This window comes from Balaenoptera physalus, assembly GCF_965194825.1.
Source record: "Balaenoptera physalus genome assembly, chromosome: 11".
NCBI classification, from domain to species: Eukaryota; Metazoa; Chordata; class Mammalia; order Artiodactyla; family Balaenopteridae; genus Balaenoptera; species Balaenoptera physalus.
In genome coordinates this window covers 100,814,337-100,834,636 of record NC_138896.1, presented here as the reverse complement: position 1 = coordinate 100,834,636, position 20,300 = coordinate 100,814,337, and the positions used below count along the sequence as shown (strand labels likewise).

Here is a 20,300-nt window from a genome sequence, read left to right as displayed (position 1 = left end):
CAAATCAATGAATGTGATACACCATATTAACAAACTGAAGGAGAAAAACCATCTGATCATCTCAATAGATGCAGGAAAGGCTTTTGACAAAATTCAACACCCATTTATGATAAAAACCCTCCAGAAAGTAGGCATAGAGGGAACTTGCCTCAACATAATAAAGGCCATATATGACAAACCCACAGCCAACATCATTCTCAATGGTGAAAAACTGAAACCATTTCCACTAAGATCAGGAACAAGACAAGGTTGCTCACTCTCACCACTATTATTCAACATAGTTTTGAAAGTTTTAGCCACAGCAATCAGAGAAGAAAAAGAAATAAAAGGAATCCAAATTGGAAAAGAAGTAAAACTGTCACTGTTTGCAGATGACATGATACAATACACAGAGAATCCTAAAGATGCTACCAGAAAGCTACTAGAGGTAATCAATGAATTTGGTAAAGTAGCAGGATACAAAATCAATGCACAGAAATCTCTTGCATTCCTATACACTAATGATGAAAATTCTGAAAGAGAAATTAAGGAAACACTCCCATTTACCACTGCAACAAAAAGAATAAACTACCTAGGAATAAACCTACCTAAGGAGATAAAAGACCTGTATGCAGAAAACTATAAGACACTGATGAAAGAAATTAAAGATGACACAAACAGATGGAGAGATATATCATGTTCTTGGATCAGAAGAATCAACATTGTGAAAATGACTTTACTACCCAAGCAATCTACAGATTCAATGCAAACCCTATCAAACAACAAGTGGCATTTTTCACAGAATTAGAACAAAAAATTTCACAATTTGTATGGAAACACAAAAGACCCCGAATAGCCAAAGCAATCTCGAGAAAGAAAAATGGAGCTGGAGGAATCAGGCTCCCTGACTTCAGACTATACTACAAAGCTATAGTAATCAAGACAGTATGGTACTGGCACAGAAACAGAAATTTAGATAAATGGAACAGGAGAGAAAGCCCAGAGATAAACCCACGCACAAATGGTCACCTTATCTTTGATAAAGGAGGCAAGAATATACATTGGAGAAAAGACAGCCTCTTTAATAAGTGGTGCTGGGAAAACTGGACAGCTACATGTAAAAGAATGAAATTAGAACACTCCCTAACACCATACACAAAAATAAACTCAAAATGGATTAAAGACCTAAATGTAAGGCCAGACACTATCAAACTCTTAGAGGAAAACATAGGCAGAACACTCCATGACATAAATCACTGCAAGATCCTTTTTGGCCCACCTCCTAGAGAAATGGAAATAAAAACAAAAACAAATTGGACCTAATGAAACTTAAAAGCTTTTGCATAGCCAAGGAAACCATAAACATGTTGAAAAGACAACCCTCAGAATGGAGAAAATACTTGCAAACGAAGCAACTGACAAAGGATTAATCTCCAAAATATACAAGCAGCTCATGCAGCTCAATATCAAAAAAGCAAACAACCCTATCCAAAAATGGGTGGAAGACCTAAATAGACATTTCTCCAAAGAAGATATACAGATTGCCAACAAACACGTGAAAGAATGCTCAACATCACTAATCATTAGAGAAATGCAAATCAAAACCACAAGGAGGTATCACATCACACTGATCAGAATGGCCATCATCAAAAAAATTTACAAACAATAAATGCTGGAGAGGGTGTGGAGAAATGGGAACCCTCTTGCACTCTCGGTGGGAATGTAAACTGATACAGCCTCTATGGAGAACAGTATGGAAGTTCCTTAAAAAAACTAAAAATAGAACTACCATATGACCCAGCAATCCCACTACTGGGCATATACCCTGAGAAAACCATAATTCAAAAAGAGTCATGTACCACAATGTTCACTGCAGCACTATTTACAATAGCCAGGACATGGAAGCAACCTAAGTGTCCATCAACAGATGAGTGGATAAAGAAGATGTGGCACACATATACAATGGAATATTACTCAGTCATAAAAAAGAAACGAAATTGAGTTATTTGTAGTGAGGTGGATGGACCAAGAGTCTGCCATACAGAGTGAAGTAAGTAAGAAACAGAAAAACAAATACATTGTGCTAACACATATGTCTGGAATCTAAAAAAACAAAAAAAAAACCAAAAAAAACCTGGTTCTGAAGAACCTAGGGGCAGGACAGGAATAAAGATGCAGATGTAGAGAATGGACTTGAGCACATGGGGAGAGGGAAGAGTAAGCTGGGATGAAGTGAGAGAGTGGCATGGACATATGTACACTACCAAAGGTAAAATAGATAGCTAGTGGGAAGCAGCTGCATGGCACAGGGAGATCAGCTCAGTGCTTTGTGACCACCTAGATGGGTGGCATAGGGAGGGTGGGAGGGAGACACAAGAGGGAGGGGATATGGGGATATATGTATACGTATAGCTGATTAAGTTTGTTATACAGCAGCAACTAACACAACAATGTAAAGCAATTATATTCCAATAAAGATGTTAAAAAAATTAATCCTTTGCATGTCTAATAAGTGCCATGTATTTTGCTAGAATGGGGATAAAATAATGAGAAAAAAGGCATACAAAAGCAGTTAACTAACAAACAGCACAATAAAACAAATCATTCCTGTCTTCAATGACTTGTATCCTAAAAGATAATAATCTTAAGAATTAAATAAGTAAGCATATAAATACATGATTACTATGAATGCTGTGAATAAGAAATAAATCACGCATTTCAGGAATTGACATAATCAGGGAATCTTTCCTGGGAATGTGATGCTTAAGGGGAGAAATTAAGAACAAGAAATAATTAAGTGAAGCAGAAGAGCAAAGTCTTCTCCTTGACCAAACTCTAGGGTAGACTCTTCTGAACCTCACCAGGACCTGACCTTGAGTATATCCTTAAGACCCCAGTTTTAGAAAGTATCGTGCTAAGTTAGTTTAGCCAAAATCCCCCACCTTGACATCTAGTCAAACTCCTCATCCTTCACCATCCTCTAGGCCGTGTCTGAGTACCCTAACCTGCTTTCAGCAAGAATTCTGTTACGTTGGTTTAGCCAGAATTCATCCTTACTCCAAATGCTTCCCTTTAATAACGTTCCATCGTCTGATCCCCACCGTGCTTCTGGTTTTTAAATCCCCACTTGTCCATTCTGTATTCAGTATTGAGCCAAGTTCTACACTGAGTCTCTTTTCCCCTATTGCAATAGTTCCTAATAAAAGCTGTTTTTACTTCTTTAATTACCGTCAGACTCTCTTTTTTCTTTAACAATGTACATAGGTCCTGAGAAAGGAGGGGTCATTGTATCACATTGAAAAACCGTCCCTATATTTTTGTAATAACACAAATATGTTTAATGTGATTGACAGGAATCTGCACACTATTTCTTCAGGTTACATGGGGCCCTTCCACTGTTTTTGTAAATAAAGTTTTCTTGGAACACAGTCACACCCATCTATTTACATATTTTCTGTGGCTGCTTCACCTACTAAAAAGGCAGCTGGGTAGTTGTGACAGAGACTGTATATCCCACAAAGTTTAAAGTATTGGGTTGGCCAAAAAGTTTGCTTGGTTAATGGATACGTTGTTCAATAAAGTTCTTCGTGAAAATGAAAAATGTGTCTTTTATTTTTACTTAAAACCAAACAAACTTTTTGGCCAACCCAATAATTACCATGTGGCCTTTGCCAAACCCTGTTATAGACTCCTAATCGGGTATACAGTACAAAACACTGGTTTTATGTGATTGCCAAATTTTGCAAAACCTTGCCTATTTTGGGACAAATTTCATCAAGGAATTTGTGACTAATTTTAAGACTTGCTTTCTAGAGTATTACAATTTTCTTGAAGGTTACCGGAGCCTTTGCTCAATCAAAACTGTAAGCAGAGTTCCAAAATATAAATCAGAATGAAATCTAATTGTCTTATTTAAAGCAAAGCAAGGGGTCTCAGATCTCTCTGCCTAAATATTGGGCCAATCATCCTGGGCAAAACAAATGCTTCAGAAAATACTTCTCTAGACTGAAGAGGGTATCTTACATTTCCAAAGGAGCCATAGTCATTTACTTTCCTGGAAAACTTTAAAAAAATTTTCCCAGGCAGAAAAGTTGAATTAATAATATGATCACCTATATACTCTACAAATAAATTCAGGGCAACATTTTGCCATATTTGCTTTATCTAGATAATGTGTGTGTGTGTTTACAAACTTTTCTTTTACAGAATTAATTCTACATGAACTGTAGGCATCGTGACCCTTCGTCCCTAAGTTCTTTAGGATTGCTCTCTTAAGACATTCTTTTACATAACAAAAATAGCATTATCACATCACAAAAATAATTAGCAACAATTTCCCCTAATATCTAATATACAGTCCACATTCAATTTTCTCTCATTTGAATTACAACAACTCTCAAACTCATGCATTCAATTTCTTTATGTCCCTTTGGTCTTTATTATTCCATGAGAGGTACCCATTTGCCTTTTTTTTTTTTTTGGTTTTGGTTTTATTTCATTACATTGATTTTCTGTACAGACCAAGACAGTTATTTTGAAGAATATTCTACATCTGGAATTGTCTCATTGTGTGTGCCTTTTAATGTGTTCATTCCTTTTTGTATTTCCTGGAAGTTTAATTGATTAAAACACACTGAATAAATAAAATCTCATGAGACCACAGTAATACTTCTGGGGAAAAAAAAGATGGAGAAACACAAAAAGAAAACAAACTAACACTCTTCAGTCTCACTGGAGTGATTATTACAACCATTTTTTACTCTGAAAATTTCTAATCAAAGGGAAATAAGCATTCAACCTGCTTTTAGAAGGAGCTGTATTTTATCCCAAGCAGATGAGAAAAAGTGTTTCTTCAGAGGAAATTCCAGTCAATAAATACAGAAAGAAAGAGAGAATTAGAAAATCACCATGCTACAACACCTGGAGAATCATTAATTGAGGAAAGGACAACCAAGAGAAGCTAAAACTATTAGATGAAAGACTGTTGCAGAGCCAGTCATTAGCCTAATACCAAAAAAATCTCCCACCCACTTCTAGGGTACTTATTCATCACAAAGGGAAAACTACAGCTTTAGATACAAAAATCTGTTGGTATCACTTTAAATTATATGATCAAACCTATCACCACTAAAATGAGGCAACCTGATTTTATGTCCTTTTGATATGACACGATGTAAAATATACAGGATCACCTATGAAAGGTTCTTGCCAAAAATTTTTCTTTTTACCTGAATGCAGTTAAGTCTTTAGACTTAACTACCAATTCTTCTAATTAGGTGCTTAATGAAATAATCTCATAATAACAACTTGATAAAAATAGGTTTTTTAGGTTGTAAGTATTCTGCTAGTGGGTGTGAATATCGCAGCTGACCTGGGAATTAACCTGCACACTGCAGAGGCAAGGACAGTGGACTGTGTGTAAGGAGCCTCACTTCCATGCTCAGACCATTTTTAACTCCAAAACCTCAGTGACCTTGGCTACCACAGCTTCTTCTCAGGGCCTGTTTTTCCAGTGACAAAATAAGTTTGAGTAACATACTTCTCATGTTACGCACCAAAGTTCTATGAATTTTTAAGTCACAGGAAATAGTCTTGCACATGCAGTTTAGCACAGTGATTAAGAGGAGGGACTTGAGATCCCTCCCTCTGGGCTGTGAAATCCCAGCTCCACCACTGCCACATCCTTTCTAAGCTGCAGCCATTGACCCATAAAATGGAGATACTGCAATTACATTACCTACTTCATAGGGATGTTGTGAGGATTTATTTGGTTAATGCATCTAAAATGCTTAGAAAAATAACTACTGTACTGTAAGCGTCACATATATATTATTACATTATTATTGTTTATCTAACTTTATTTGGAATCATTACCACATTTTACTTGAAATGAGGTCTGAATTAAGACCATGCTGGTGGCAATTACATTGTAAAGTTACAAATTTTGTTGTGGTCAATGTGTTTGTCTTAATAGGCATTTGACACATTAGTGAAAATACTGTGCCAGGCTCTAGGCTGATTTGAAATCTGAAAGCCATTTACAACCCCTTTCTCCCTTTTATTCGTCTGTTATAGAGTCTGTAGCAAGAGATGGCTAAGTGACATCTTGCTATAAGAAGTTAGTGGAAATCAACTGGTAGAGCATCTAACAAAGCTTCTGAACAGGAGAGACTCAGCTGGCATGACTGCTTTTGTCCCTTACAATTGGCCATTCTTTCTGTCTGAAACACAGTATCTGGAAGCAGCCATGTTGAGAATGTGAAGTCAAAAGCTACAGTCTTTAGGATGGCAAAGGAGACAGATATAAGAGCTGGGTCCCCAGTGGTACCACTGAACACCTACGGCAGTCAGCCTGCTAGACTTCTTGTTATATGAGGAAAGTAAGTCCTTGTGTGTTTAAACTGCAATTTATCTGATTTTGCATTGCTTGTTACCAAGGACAATCCCAACTGATATACTTGCTCTATTCATGTTGTAAAAACAATAAGAGGGAGGCAAGATTATTACTATCTGTTAGACATGTGTAGTAAATACATTCTTTAGAAGCCTTGTTTTGAAAAGAGCCTTGTTTTGTTAAGATTGAGTTTCTTTTAAACTTTCATCCAGGCTTAAAACTTTATTTTGCTGAGGTTAGGAGATTATTATCTTGCATTATTATCTTGCATTCTAATTTGTACTCAACAGAAACTATACCAGGAGCAAACTGAGATGGGCTAATACAAATGACTGATCTTCTTACAAGAAAGGTCCATTGAATTAATGGAGTATTTGTGGGAAGATAAGAATTTTAATGTGGCTGATGGATTGTGAAGACTTTAAGAACTGTCTAGAAGATAATCCCCACCCTGATAAAAGTAATCCGTTAAGGCAATTTAACAAAAGGAAACTTCAACAGTGTGATAGATAATAAAAGTATCTGTCATCGGGTCCTGGAATATGGAGTCCACTCTCTGGTATGCTTTGGGTAGCAGGTCTATCTCTTACTGTTAAATTAATATGTTAGCCCTCTTCATTTTCCTTATGCTGCCAAGTAAATATAATAAAACATGTTAGTTGAAACTCATTTTTGAATAAAATTCAAAGCGATTCTCACTACAGAAGATGCCAAAAGGAATGCAAGGCACCTTCTGTTGCTTGAAGCCTTTGGGGGGGGAGCTTACTGAGTTTCAAGGAAATAGCCTTATAGCTGAAAATCTTCCTCTACTTCTTTTCCTTAAAGTTTCTGTCCTCAATATTTTACTCTAAACCATAGATTTAAATATAGGTACAGAAATCCTGCCCCCAGTCAATTCACTTCAAGACCTATAAATAACAGAATCACCATCTAAGTATATTTGCAAAGCTCTTTTGATGTTAACTTTTCAGCAGTGTCCTAAGTCTATACACCATAAAGTTTACAAGGAATTATTTCAATTGTAGAGCATCCCAGAAACCTCAGAAAAGCCATTGAGCTATTTGCCTTCCTGAACACAAGAGTCACAATTAAGATAGCTTTTTCATCGTAAGAAGGTGTTTTGTCAACTTTCCACAAACAACCAAAATAGAATTTTTATATTCAGCTACACACTTTCATGTTACATGGTATTCAGAATACATAAAAAGAGGAGAGAAGAACATCCCAAATTTAAAGGCAACTGGATTTACTGATTAATTCCACCTGAAGGTATTTCAAATGTTAAGCAGGAGCAATTTTGAAAATTTGTTTTTACCCATGGAAGTATGCAGAACACATGTATTCCTGACACCAGCACAGCAAGGTAAATGCAAGTATTCAAGCTGCCTACCCTCCTTTCCATCATCTTTCTTTCTCTACACCACAGTGACACTGAGATACAACATTCGGAATGATCAAATAAACTCCCTTTCTCTATAATCTACCCTTTTGATCCTGAGGAATATGCTTGCTCACATTGGAAACTTGGCACATTTGCGCTCTCCCAAGGACTGTCCCAAATGCACACCCAGACATGCATGTAAGCCTGGGTCCTGACTGAAAACCATGATAATCAAGGACCAGCACGGACTCTGAGGGCAGCAAATACACCACCTCGCTGTGTCAGCTTGTTAACTAAGCAAATTAAGTCCCTGCCCTCCAGAAGCTCACATCCTAGTGGAGGATAAAGATGTCAAAGTAAACAAGTAAATGACTTAAGTTTAAACAGTTCTAACTCCTATAAGAAAAGTTAAGAGCACTAATGAGGGTAGAATGTTACGTCAAAAAGTAAGGTCTAGAGGAAGGAAAAATTACTTTTATTATCCTTCTAGGTTCTCTGGCTGGGGCCCTGTGAATTGGACTGACAAGACAGATTAACAAGAGAAGAGCATATAAATGTATTTAATATAAGTTTTATAAAACATGGGAGCCTTAAAAAGGAAATGAAGACTTGAAGAAATGTTTAAACCTGAGCATTTTTATACTCAGGTTTGATGAAAGTTTGATACTAGGTTTGACTTTCCATGGAAAGTCATGGAAAACATGATAGGAAAAATAGGTATGACCTAAAGGTACTAAACTCAGGGATACTTAGCACAGCCTGCTTGCTCAGATTCCTCTTGGGAATCACTCCATCTTTGGAGGTAAGAACGCTCCTTTCCTCTGGGAACAGGAAAGTTCTCACCTGAGGGTCTACTGACCTGCTTCAGGGGAGAAGGATGAGGTCAGACAGTCTTCACACAACCTCTGTTTCTCAAATTCCTTCATTTTAAAAGATTCAACATGCCAAAGTGCCTACTGGCACTATTTGGGGGTAGTGTGTTCTGAATCCTATCAAAGTCTATTTTTGAGAGGGCCACAATTGAGCGGGTATTTAAATTGTGCATGTTGGGAAGGTAGATTATTCTGGCAGATGCAGTAGTTAGTTCAAAGGCTCCAAGGTGAGAATGCTGCTGATGGGATTTTAGGAACAGAACAAGGTCATTGCAGCTGGACCATAGCTAGCAAGAAACAATATGGTAGAAAACAGGCAGGGCTGGCATCCACCAGACCCTGCAGGCTATGAAGAGGTGGGTGATTACTAGAGTGTCTCACACACAGCAGAAATGAGAACTTATATGTGTACCGGAGAAAACCTCTCCCTGCTGCATAGGGATGCTGTATCGGGACTAACTTACAGGGCTATCTATGCTGAAGATCTGTGTGTGAAAAGGACTGTACCCAATGTTTGGTATAGAGCAGGAATCCAATAAATATTAGCTCATTGCTATCTCTTTCCGTTACAATGATGTAAGACCACAATGTATCCCAAAACAATACAGAGGCGAGTGACTGCACTTTTCAAGTCTATTTAACTTTAAACTGCTTTGCCTTACCACAAAAGTGACACACACTCATTTATAGAATTCATAAAACTATGAAGAACTATCATAAAGAGGAAAACCTGCAATCGTAACTCTTTCTCCCACAGACAACTGCTAATAGTAGTTTTTTTCTTCTAGATTTTTTCTATGCAATCATGTCCATGTAATTGACCTCACCTTATGTGCACACTCTTGTATGCCGTTACATTTTTCTCTATTAATTAAACAAGTTAAGAGTTTCTTAGAGCTCACAAAATCTCCTTCCAGAAGCAAGGTGCCATACAAAATCAATAAGATTGCCTCTGCACATTTGTTTAACTCTCTAACATGTCACAAATTGAATGTGCGTGTATTCTCAGTTAAGCCTCAGTTCAGCTAGAAATTTTATACCACTTTAACAGATGGGTAAACTGAGACTTCAGTGGCTAATGGGAGAAGCTACATTTCAAATGATTAGGAAAGTTCAATCTAAAACCTAGCTCTTTTTGTTTCTGGCCCATCGAAGTTCCCACTAAACCCTCCTATCATCTCCTTCCTCCATTCATTCTTAAATCCTTTCTGCTCCATGCACTTTAGCCCACATTTGTAGCTTATTAGAAATATGGACTCTCAGTTCTCATACCAGATCTACTGATGCAGAACCTACATTTTAACAATATCTCTAGATGATTCCTTTAAATATTGTCATTTGAGGAGTGTGAAGTAATACACCTTCAATTCTTTGTAGAAAGAGGCTAGAAGGACCAAAATAATTACATGATGACCACTCTTAGTCTTATTCTACAAGCTGAACACAAGAACTTATTGGTTTCATACAGAGGACAGGAAAAACAGTAATTCTGAGCAAAAATAGTTCTATCAGCCATGTATTTATTGTCTTCTAAAATGCAGCATAAAAATGAATCACTTAGCAGAAAACCATTAGCTAAAGGGGTCAGCAAAACTTACATTTTAAAAATAATTTTCACCTGCAGACAGACTAATTCATGTGAAAATGACATGTGTGAATATCAGTCAAAAACTGATTTGAGAAAATTAACAAAGATGAAAGTCAAACTTAGCGTCAGTTAGTCTGTCTAGAAGAGTCAAAGGAGAATGAAAGCCAGTAAGTGCTGCAATTTTGGGAGAAATTACACATTTAATTCATAATCTCTACATTTATTTTGAAACTGTTTCAGTGAGTTATGTTAAAAGGCACCAAAACGTATAGATGGTTCTTTTGTTTAATATAAAGACAGAGTTAGCACGCATCAAGTCTCCATGTTGAGTTGCTGAACAGAGATATGTGATGCATACCTGACCCTCACACAGTTTCATAGCTTTTATCATGAGTGACTGAATGGGCTTCATAATAGACAAATGGAGAATTAAAAAGAACTCCAGCCAACAACTCCTACTACCTTGGCTGGCTATGATTTTACTCCAAGCTTTCACCTGGCCATATGCTTGGCCACCACCTCACTCCTTCTAAGCTTCTAAGGTTAGTCATAAACCCGTTCTTCAACTTCCCTTTTCATTTGAATGAGGAAGTTATTCCATTCCTTACAACAGAAAGCAATACTAATTAACTCCAGTCAGCAAAAAAATTTATTGTTAGGAAAATGTGGAACCAGGCTCTGAAAGAGTAGAACCCTGACTGCACTGGCCTTCCAGGAAGCAGAAACAAATAGATGGTCTTTTTGAGGATACAGCCCGCTTGCTGAATGCCTCCATCCCTGGCCCATCCTTGTGGATTTCTGGGAGAGAGGACCTGGTTATCCTAGTTGTTGTCTCCCGCCTAACGCCCTCAGCAAAGTCAAGGCTGCTTGACTGAGGGTTAGACGTCTATCCCACTTTTAACAGGGACGAGAGCTTCCAAGCTGGGTGAGGAGGGGAGGGGAAGGGAGCGGAGGGAGAAGACAGGCGTTTACTTTCTCTCTGACCCAAGCCCCCCCACCATTTCCTCAGAACCTTTCCTCACAGGCACACGAGGCTCAGATTACCAATAAAAGAAACTTTCAGACTTAAGGTCAAGAAAAATAGCACCTAGTGTCAGGTCTCCTTGCCTTTGCTCACATGGTTCACTCTGCCTGGAAAGCCCTCAGTGCTGGCTCGGTGAATTCCACTCCTGCGTCCGAACCTAGTTCAGATGCCACCTCCTCGGAAATGATTTTCCCAGCCTCTCCAGGACGAACTCCCAGTCCTCCTCCTGAGTTTCCCAGTGCATCCTTCCTCCCCGCGTGGATCGCTCGCTCCGTGTTACACTCAGTTGTGCAAGTGCCCGTCTCCTAGGCGGGACGGTGAGCGCACTGGTTACACTCGGCTTCGTGACCTTGTACAGCTCCAGAGCATCCACTCCGACCGACCAGCACGACTGCCACAAATGTGCTCTGAATACAAAACTTTGAGGGTCAGGTTGAAATCAATTCCACGGCCCAAGATAGGGCCGCTCCTGCTCGGGGCACGTCAGCAAACAGAGCTGCCGAGTTCCTTTAAATGCTCCGCTTGACCAGAAATGCAGCGTATCCAGTCTGCCAACCCCCAAAGCCAAGCCAACTCTGGGCTTTGTTCTTCCTTCCGTATTCCTGGAGCTTTCTAAAACACATCTGAGAGCGACACCAGCCTCTCAGACCGCTCTGGCGCCGCCACTTCTGAGGCGCTAGAAAACTCGCGCTGGCTCAAAATCCCGCGAGAAGAGCGCTGCGCTGCTCGTGAAATGCCGTCCCTCCCCAGTCCACGCGTGGTCTTCCCTTGAATAAAGGACTTCAGACTCATTACTATATTGTTTTGGTGTCCTCATTTGGCGGTAGTAAACTGATAAGTTCATTCCAGACGTTCTCTGATTCTAGCCTGTGGGAATACTATGTATAATTACAAAATCAGCACAATTTTAAAAACTGAGTGATGAACCAGAGACCATTTTGAGCCTTAGTTTGAACTACTTTTAACAGTTCTGCATGATTAATATCATGATGGTCCTTAAACAAGGAAAGAAAAATAACATGTATCAGGAACTCAAAAGTCTGTAGGCTAGATTTTACAAAAAAGAAACTCAAATATTCTTCTTACCTCCTACAAACTTAGTATCGGATATGAATGATAATGATGTAGAGACAATATGCAAAGGAAGAATAATGGAGACATAATAATAAAGAAAAAAAAGTAAATTACCCATATGTCCAGGAAGTAATATGCGAATAGCTAAGAAAGGAGTACCGAAAACTTTAGTTGAAAAGAGAGGAATTTATATCCAATAACCTAATGCAAACAGCCACTTTCCTACCTGCTTAAGGTAAATTGCAAAGTGTCCAGTTCTTCAAAATTCTTAGAAATATGACTGCCCACTTATTTGATATTTAAATTTCTTCACTCTTTAATATGTTATTTAATTTTTACTTGGCCTGTTTTGTCTCCCCAATGAGATTTTAAACTCCGTGAAGATAAGCATCATCTCTTTTCCTTCTGTGGTATTCTGTGATATTCTGAAAATCTGAACATTCTAAATGAATATAAAGCACACAGAGTTATCATTACCTTATTTCCTCAAAATGTTACCAATATGAATAATATTATCTATACTTGATGTTTAACATCACCTCCAAGTAACATGAACTGCACTAAAAATCCTGTGTTTGTAGTATACGCATTTGAAATTATCCCCAAGGCAGGCTACCAAAATAGTAATAATAATAACAATAATAACAAGAACAATATTATAAAAAAGCAGTATAGAAAACAGGAAAGCCAATAGGACTATCGAAAAGGAATTCCAAGTCTATATTTGTAGCTTATTTTAATTTAATAGCAGATTAGACTTTGAGTGGTTATTGTGTGTTTCAGCAATTCTGCTGATAAACATTAAGAGGGAAAAAGCAGTTTTCTTCAGATAAACATAGATCTTTGATACTAACTACTTTCTTACTTGCACATGCATGGCTTAAATTAACTGAAAATGCTCTTACTCTACTTAGTCCCTTAACTTAAACAGAGGTATGAATCACTTTCGCAGGAACTCACAATGAATACCTGCTTTGAGGTGGCCAGTAACTCAATTAGTTTTTGAGTTTTATTTCATTTCAGTGACACAGTAATTGAAGTACAATAAGTCCCTCTGACTGTGGAAAATAATTTTGAGTTTCGTATTAGCACAACTTTTAAAAATTAAATAAATCAAATATAAATAAATAGAGATGTGCAAATTAATTTAATTCTAGAGAAGGCTGTAAATTTTTATGTTCAAAGCAAACATACAAAGTTGAGTCCATTCTATATTGCCTGAATCTAAACACATCATAGGAGGAAAATTTTTTTCTCTGACCATTTATATATTAGCTAGCCCATTTATTGAGTACCTGTTAGATGACCAACACCATACTAAACGTGAGCCCAGAGCAGGGTGGATTGTAGAGGAAATGAAATGTCAGTTTCCTGAAATTTAGATTATCTACAAAACAGAAGATAAAAATAGAAAAAAAATTATACTAATGAAAACATTTACAGAGCTTATAACAAATCCTTTTTGAGAGTTTTAACAAAGCCTGGTAAATTAGTTTTTAGTATTGCTCTTTACTAAATGTATTCACATCTTTCCATTTGAAACTCATAACAGCAGGTGTGGATCATTACTTCCATTCAGCTTGGCTGCTTGGACATGGGGACCATGCAGTGCACGTGACCCCAGGCTCAAAACAGCCCCGGGCTTGGTTTAATGCTCTGATGTTGCTGTCTTGAAATTCAGAATAATATTTGAACAAAGGGCTCCACATCTTCATTTTGCATTTGGTCCAGCAAATTAGGTAGCTGATCCAGCTTGCATTTGACAAACAAGAAAAGACACCCGGAGGAGAGGAGTCATCGTCAAAAGAATGGAAACAATTAATGGAATTGTCTAAAGAAGAAAAAAATGGTATATCATTGAGTCTTTAATAGGACAATGGGAATAGATGTGATTTGGGTGACAAAGGGGAGGGAAATGGATGATTTCCAGGTAGATAAATATATATTACATGGCCTCTGTTAGGATGCTCATATTGTAGTAGGAAACTAGGGTCCACCCAGACTCAGGTTTATCTGTGCCTGACAAAATGCTGACAAAAATCTCTTGTGAGAACTTTAAAAGAAAAGCTGAGAATTGGAATTAACTAGATTGCACCATGAATAAGAGACCTACGGCCAACCTGATGTCGTGTGCCTACTGCAAAAGCCAACCTCCCTTTTTTATAAAATTTTTATTTCATATTGGAGTATAGTTGATTAACAATGTTGTATTAGTTTCAGGTGTACAGCAAAGTGATTCAGTTATTACTCAACTGTTAAAAAGAATGAAATAATGCCATTTGCAGCAACATGGATGGACCTGGAGATTATCATACTAAGTTAAGTAAGTCAGACAGGGAAAGACAAATATCATATGATATCGCTTATATGTGGAATTTTTTAAAAAGGGATACGAATGAGCCTATTTACAAAACGGAAACAGACTTACAGGCTTAGAGAACTAACTTATGGTTACGGGGTGGGGGGGGAAGGGTAGTGGGAAGGGACAGATTGGGAGTTTGGGATTGACATGTACACACTGCTATATTTAAAACAGATAACCAACAAGGGCCTACTGTATAGCACAGGGAACTCTGCTCCATATTCTCTAATAACCTAAATGGGAAAAGAATTTACAAAAGAATAGATACATGTATATGTATAAGCAACCTCCCTTTGATCAATGGGCCTAGGCTGTCTTCTTGGTTGGAGGCCATTGACTCTGTGCTGCTTCTGACACTGTGGAAACCCAGATGCTCTGTGCCTTTGAAAGGACTTTATACAATGCTAGTTTTGCTCCATGTGCCCTTGAAGTGTGACCTTCCAGAGTATTCCAGGGTCTCCTTCCACTCTCATTCCTCACTGCATCCTCCTAACCATTTGTTTTTTGAGGCCACATAGACTTTGGGTTTGAAATGCTTCAGATTAAGGGCTGGTAAACTATGCTCTGAGGGCCAAATCTAGTCGAGGGTCTGTTTTTGTAAAACTCTCAAAGTAAGAATGGTTTTCACATTTTTAAAGTGTTGTAAACAAAACAAAACAAACAACAGAGAATATGCAACAGAGGGAGTATCATTAATATATGTGGCCTGCAAAGTCTAAAATATTTACTACCTAGACTTTTACAGAAAAAGCATGCGAATCCCTGGTCTAGATAGAGTCAACCATTTTCAAAGAAACATGTTACACTCTTCAGTCTTTTCCTGACCAAGGACAGTTATTAGGGTATCTTAGATTTTTCACAGCTAGACTCACTATTCACAAGGCATAGTAGGGCCTTAAGAACTCTGTCAAGGTGATTGTTTTGATCTTGGAGAGTCTGAATTACATTAGCCTCACCTCAGAGCAAGACTTGATTCAGACCTCATTCCTTTCTGATCTTGACTGAACCTTGGCTGCCTCTGGTTGGATCTCACGCAGTCAGACTCAGCAGTAAGCGGTAGCCTGCTTGTAATCTCTTAACTTTCATCCTGTCCTCTCCCTTTTCCCTTTCTTCTGCTCCGAAAGAATAGTCTGCTCATAACAACCAAAAATAAGTACATTTTCTCATCATTTACCTCTTTCGTAGGCCTCTTCCTACTGGCTGTGGGCCCATATCGTATTGAAAGCCTTATGAGAAATGCCATCAGTGGAATTCTATGGCCCACACCCCAGATTCTAAGCCAGCCCCTGTGACTACCTGCAGACCTCCGTGCTGGCAGAGGCACTTCCTTTCTGCACTCACCTGCATAATGGCAGGTACTTTCCCAGGAACAGACAGAGCTCATCGAGTTCAGAATCCTGGCCATCACCAAACCTTCCCTGGCTGCTTCTGTCTCTAACAGATGGGTACCCAGCCATGGGCTGTTCTATGTCAGCAGCCAAACCATCTTGGCCTGCCTCAACATGTTGGTGTAGAATATTGGAGAACTGACCGACTGCATTGCAGCTGAAGAAGGCTGGCTGGAAACATGCCTGTTTTCATCATTGAAGAGATTTTCACTTCACAGCAAAGAGATATTTTTGGATGATTTACTTCAATAAAAAGCTGCATTTGTTTTTTCCTGTCCTAGTATGTCTTAAGGCATGGATGGGAAAAACAAAAAAGTGGAGTGGGGGCGGGGGGCATAAGTGAAGTTCAGATATGGATAAATAACATAGTTGTAAATAGTCCAGAAAGGAAATATGAACTATTAAGCATGATGCTCTTATTATATTCTAGTCCTGTGAAACTTGAAACTTGACTGAACCAAATGTTCTTTCCTTCTCTTTCTTCTCCTTTCCTGACATTTATGTTTTTGTGCAAGAATAATTTGCTGGGAGATGTACTTGTACTAGTTCTTCCTTTCTTTTTCCATTCCTTCATTGCAAGCTAGAAGGCAGGCCCTTAGTCACAGATGTTTACAGAGTGGAAAACAGAAGCCACTTAAAGTTAAAATCTCTTTTCCTGTCTTTCATAAACACTTTAAAGCAATTATGCTAGTGAGTGTCTCCAAGGGCAGGAAGAGGAAATATAAAGAGATTTTCTTAAGGCTAAAAAAAAAATGGAGCTTGTAGAAATAAGAAAACAAGCCAAAGAAAATGGGTTCCTTAAGTCTCAGTATCAGTATCTCAGGGAGTTAGTTGACAAGATCTGAAAGGAGATGGTTTTCTGGAGTTTATAAGAAGGTTGGAGCTCAGGCACAGGAACTTTTGGTTTTCCCATAATTGCCTTTTCCCCAAGCAGAGCACCAAAGCAGAAAAGTTATGACTAGAGATACCAAGGAGACTGGTACAATGGGCATCTCACTGATACCATGGATGGATGACCAATGACCAATGGTCCTATGGATGTGCCCAATGTCACGATGCTAAAGAGTCTCTGGGACTTTTGCACAATCCTGAGCAAGTCAACCTCAACGATACTTACTATTATGTTTCCCATCATTGGAATCAGAATGATTTTTAATTTTAAAAACATGGATAAATTGGGCTTTCTTGAACATCTGAGTTTATGGACTAAGATTTGAATTGGGCACATCTTTCTGCTTATACACGATCACAATACAGGTCTTGAAACAATGGGGGATCCTGTGGCCTTTGTCATGAACAAGGTCAGTAGCCCTTGCTCACAGAACATCCCTTCATGTTTTCATTATCATTGAACTTTATTGTCAGTGATGGTTTATCAAGAAAGCTGCAGTTTGGAGCCTGGCCCCTGGAAGAGCCCCTCCTACTAATTTCACAGGGTGGTTGCTCTATGCAGCAGAATCTTCTTCTAAATGAAATGTATGTTGGGTAGAAAAGGGAAATGGTACCATATGAATTGATGTTGCAGAATATTCAGAGAGAACGCCCCCTTTTTCATACACACTGATGTCAGAGGATTTCACTCCCTCTAACCTTGTTATAAAACTTTTACATCCTTGGCTAGCTGGTGCTTCTAGCTCACCTAAGTTTGCAATTAGTCCAAGTGCCGAGTATAAAAACATGAAGCTTCGGCTGGAGGATTCCTTCTGAGGTCACCCTGCCTCCAGGCAGATTAGGACCTAAACCAAGCAATTCACAAAAGTAAGGTCTGTTTTTAAACAGCTCAAGAATCAGCATTATGTAACTTCACTTTGGTAACACAGTTTAATGTTTACCAAGCTGTCCCTATATCCAGCCTTCACATAATCTAAAATAGTAAGAAGGAGAAGGAGAAGAAGGAGAATGGTAAAATAAATAAACCAAAAGAAAATGTGCTCTAACTTAAGCTCAGGGTTTTTTCTTTTTGTTTTTTTCCCCTCACTCAAGGAGACAGCTTATATTAAAAGTGCCCATCACTCCATTTTAAGCTACTCTTTTTTTTGCGGGGGTGGGGGGGCGTCTCCTGGGATTAGTGGTGCTTTGACTCTGTCCATTACAGTAACCACGCCCACCCTCCCTTAGTTGGTTGAGTGCTGCCACTTGGCCTTCACCACCCCATGATCCAATTACTCACAATGCACTTAGATTCCCAGGCCACTCATTCATGCACATATTTATTTATTTTTTCACATTAACCCTAAATTTTCTTTCTAACTCTTATACTGTCTGAAATTATCTTATTTATTTTTCTTCTACTCCCATCTCACTTCACTACCATTGAATGGAAGTATCCAGAACACCAGGGCATTGTCAGATTAGTTTATGACTATCTGTCCTGTTGCTAGATTATCAGTAGGAATATGGCAGGTGTGCATCAAATATTTTTAAATGAGAGAATATATTGCATAAGAAGTTGTTACATTTCTCAAGCATTATTAAGTGTCTACTTTGTACAAAGGACTTTTGGATTACAAAGATGTGTTTAGGTCAGTGGTTACAACCCCAGGCAAAAGTTAAAACATGACTTGGTTTGTTCTAGGAGAGAGATAAATAAGGAGTTTGTGGAAGACATAATCCTAATGAACTTATCTTAATTCTTATTCTTTTTCTTATAGATATTGCTTTGACACTCAATCCCATTTTTTGCCAATGAATATGGCAGCATAAGCCCTCAATCTCTTAAGGAGCAACAAGGCTTGTCTTTGATTACACAATTACTGGTGAGATTTCTGTGAGGGTTGTCCAGAAAGAAGAGATTCTATCTGGGGCAGATACTATGTCATCTTCCCCTCGTAAAGAAGGGAAAGTATAGCTAGTTGGTCAAACCTCCAGGAAATCCAGAGTCTCAGGAATGCCCCATGGTGGTACTTCAGAACAATTCATAACACCTGATGTGTACATATTTCATATATCAGACAATCCACAACTTGGCCAATAAAACGACGGTTGTGAGCTCCATCCAGAACTTATTTAGCTTTAAAAAGAACTAGTTTAGCTTTAAAAATAATCCAGAGATTATTTAGAACTCAAATTCCAGGAATCACTGCCAACACTTTCCAAAACTAATATATATATTATTTTCTCACAGCTCTGCACTGAATAAGCATTGACAACAATAGCAAGTTAAAAGGGGTTAACTTTTTATGCAAACTGTTACTGTGATATGTCTCTTGGTTGTTAACGACAGTAACCCTAGTGAAAACTCATGCCAATTTTAAGGAAATGTTAAACACTCTTCCCAAGGTCTATGAATGATACATCCTGAAACATGGAAACTGTCAAGTTGCTCTTTGAGGATTCCAGTCACAAAGAGGCTGGTATTATAGTCAGCACAGTATTTCCACCAGAGGGATAAATCAGTGATACAAAGTGAGTGTGCATGCATCCGCCTAGAAAAGCAGAGCAACAGTGAAGGAAGCTAATCATTTTTAATCTTCCTCTTACAGGAGATTTTACGTTCAATTCTTATCCCATTAAATTATTTTCCTAAAGTGAGACCATAAAGTAGACTTCTGATTCTTGCATTTCAAGTGTGCCATTTAATTCATTACTTCTCTGAACATGAACAAACAACAAAATAAAGAGATACTGATATTCTAACCCTGTATGCTGCAAACAGTCAGGAGAATAAACGTCTTGCATGACATTACAAGGAGTACAAAAAAATATACTTCTATTTCTTCCACACTTTATATCAATAGCCACTGCTTATCAGTTATGTGATATAGTTATATGGACTTTCTGATAGCTTCTCTCTTTTGTTATATGAATTCACAATTCAGATGCATTTAAGGGTCACTGTGTATCCCATCCATCTTTTTAATCAACTGTTTCTCATGGTCCAAAGTTAAAAAGGGGTGGGGGGTGTTTTAAAAGTACCTTTTTGGAAAATACATTTTTATCTATTGATTTTTTCTCCCTGTGTTCGTGAGGGAAACTCATCCAAACATTTGATTTATTTACGAGTTTTTTCAAATGGTGTGCCATGTAATATTTAGTTAAGGCTTTTGACTCATTTTAATCATTTTTGATCCTTTTTTCCTAAAATGTTATTTTGTTGGCCAACTCTTCATTGAAACTTTCCTCTCCCTTGCCCTCTGCCTCATAAACATCTGGACTACTCGTAAATAAATCAAATGTTTGGATGAGTTTCCCTCACGAACACAGGGAGAAAAAATCAATAGATAAAATTTTAAAACACC

General features: G+C 38.1%; 1 protein-coding gene across 1 annotated transcript in view; it reads right to left on the bottom strand.

Annotated features, from left to right (window-relative positions):
• The window catches only part of GRM7 (glutamate metabotropic receptor 7), a 1,143,247-nt gene extending 1,123,727 nt beyond the window's left edge, over window positions 1–19,520 (bottom strand). Inside the window, exon 1 of the transcript XR_014250531.1 lies at window positions 11,322–19,520. The gene's annotated coding sequence lies outside the window, so the exon portion shown is untranslated. The remainder of the gene's footprint in view (window positions 1–11,321) is intronic.
• Window positions 19,521–20,300: the final 780 nt, after the last annotated feature.